Genomic DNA, 2,934 nt, shown 5'->3' on the forward strand with positions numbered 1-2,934 from the left:
ACCTCAGAAGTTTATTGTAAGATGTAATGAGGTGTATACAGAAAAATTTAATCAATAAATATCTACTTTCCCCTATAGCAGTAGTTCTCAACCTGTGGTCGCAACCCACAGGAACTTGAAGGGCCACGGCATTAGGAAGGTTGAGAACCACTGCCCTATAGCAGGCTTGTTGACATTCTTCAAATTGACAAAAATTACTTTTTTTTCTTTATTCTTTAAGTCCTTCTTACAATTGTGTCTTGCCCCCAAAAGATGTGCCACACACCAAGACCCCACCCCCTCTCTCCTACCTCTCTCTGCTCTTCCTTTCCTGCAACCCTCCCTCCTTCTTTCTCTCTCTGCTCTCACCTTCCGCCAACCACACTGTGTCATTAATTGTCCCTAATTGTCCTCATATCAAAATTGAGTACATAGGATTCATACTTCTCCCTTCTTGTGATGCTTTACTAAGAATAATGTGTTCCACTTCCATCCAAGTTAATACAAAGGCTGTAAAGTCTCCATTTTTAAAATGGCTGAATATTATTCCATGGTGTACATATACCACAGCTTGTTAATCCATTCCTGGGTTGGTGGGTATTTAAGCTGTTTCCACATTTTGGCAATTGTAAATTGAGTTGCAATAAACAGTCTAGTGCAAGTGTCCTTATGATAAAATGATTTTTTTCCTTTTGGGTAGATGCCCAGTAATGGGATTGCAGATCAAATGGGAAGTCTAGCTGGAGTTTTTTGAGGGTTCTCCATACTTCCTTCCAAAAAGGTTGTATTAGTTTGCAGTCCCACTAGCAGGGTAAAAGTGTTCCCTTCCTTCCACAGCTGCGCCAGCATTTGCAGTTTTGAGATTTTGTGATGTGGGTTATTCTTGCTGGGGTTAGATGGTATCTCAGAGTGGTTTTGATGTGTGTTTCTCTAATAATTAGGGATGATGAGCATTTTTTCATATGTTTGCTAGCCATTCATCTGTCTTCTTTAGAGAAGGTTCTATTCATGTCTCTTGCCCATTGATATATGGGATTGTTGGCTTTTTTAATGTGGATTAATTTGACTTCTCTATAGATCCTAGTTTTTGTCTGATTCAAAAGCTTTTGTCTGATTCAAAATATGCAAATATCTTTCCCATTGTTTCGGTTGTCTATTTGCTTTGATTGTTGTCTCCTTAGCTGTACAAGAGCTTTTTAGTTTCATTAAGTCCCATGTATTTATTTTTGTTGTTGCAATTGCCATGGCAGTCTTCCTCATGAAGTTTTCCCCCAGACTGATATCTTCCAGTGTTTTTCCTATGCTTTCTTTGAGAATTTTTATTGTTTCATGCCTTAAATTTAAGTCCTTTATCTATTTTGAATCAATTTTTGTGAGTGGAGAAAGGTGCGGGTCCAGTTTCAGTTTTTTGCATGTGGATATCCAGTTCTCCCAGCACCATTTATTAACTAGGTAATCTTTCCCACAGTGTATGTTCTTGTTTGGCTTATTGAAGATTAGGTGGTTGTAAGATGTTAGTTTCATTTCTTGGTTTTCTTTTTGATTCCACATGTCTGTGTCTCTTTTTTGTGTGTCAGTACCATGCTGTCTTGACCACTATGGCTTTGTAGTACAGCCTAAAATCTGGTATGCTGATGCTCCTGGCTTTGTTTTTATTACTAAGAACTGTCTTAGCTGTATGGTTTTTTTTTTTTTTTTCTGGTTACATACAAAATGAAGAATCATTTTTTCCAAGTCTTGAAAGTACAATGTTGGTATTTTAATAGGGATAGCATTATATAGGTAGATTGCTTTGAGTATGGTATGATCCTTCTTCCATTCATTAATATCCTCTGCTATTTCCTTTCTTAGGATTTTCTAAGAATTTTCTTTATAGAGGTCCTTCACCTTTTTTGTTAGGTATATTCCTGGGTATTTCATTTTCTTTGAAGCTATGATGAAGGGACAAAAATTACTTTTTTTCTACCATGACAAGAGTTTTGACTTTTTCTAACTGGCCATATGTTGTGTATATTGTAGACAAGATGCTAACTTCATCTACTTTTGAACACTTTGAATCACCAGTAAAGCACTTTCCAGTCACGAGAGTCTATATTTCTGTGGTCATAATAAGGGCATGTGTTCAACTGTCTGAAATCTTTTCTTGTATTTGTTACATAATTTTTTCCACAGATGGAGATCAATACCCAGAGTATGGCTACAAATGTTTGTGGTATTTTTACTCAAATAATCAGCCTCATTTGTAAAAACAGAGAGCTTTTGTGAGTGTTAATATCTGCGGTAACAATTAGTTATCTTTTATTCGTCCACTAAAATTTAATTTTAAGACTTGTACCAGCTGTGTCTCTATGGCCTGAATAATTTACATGAAACATACTTGGTGAGTATTAGATCGAGCAGTTCCAGTATTTAAGATGCCCACAGCTTTATCAGCCTGGTTGGAATTACTTCATACTGGATGTGACTTCATGGTAGGTTTTCATAAACTGATTCTTCAGCCTGAACTCTGACCAGCTCATCTCTTTTATAATAGCCTCTGCAAATCTTCTATTACCACTCTCTCTGTAGTCTCTGCTTCAATGGAAGAACCCTATCTGGCTAACTTACTCACCTCCCCACATGGCTTAGTCCTAGGTAGACCAGAATAGCATGACTGGTCACATGAAAAGCATGGCACCATTAGAAAATGGTGATTAGAAATGATAACAAGCCCCACCCCCAGTTACATATATTGAAAATAACCTGTATTATTTTCTTGTTACAAAAGTAATACATTGTATGGCAAGTACTTTAGGAAAAAAATTCCACCTAAGATAGCCATTTTAAACATTTGGTTGTGTCACTGTTTAACTTTATTTCCTTCCTGCCTTTCCTTCTTTCCTTTCCCTTCCATTTCCTTCCTTCCCTTCCTTCCTTCCTTCCTTTCTCTTTGCTTCTTTCTTTTTCAGATACATA

This window comes from Otolemur garnettii, unplaced genomic scaffold (genome assembly GCF_000181295.1).
Source record: "Otolemur garnettii isolate 467f Iridium unplaced genomic scaffold, OtoGar3 scaffold00002, whole genome shotgun sequence".
NCBI classification, from domain to species: Eukaryota; Metazoa; Chordata; class Mammalia; order Primates; family Galagidae; genus Otolemur; species Otolemur garnettii.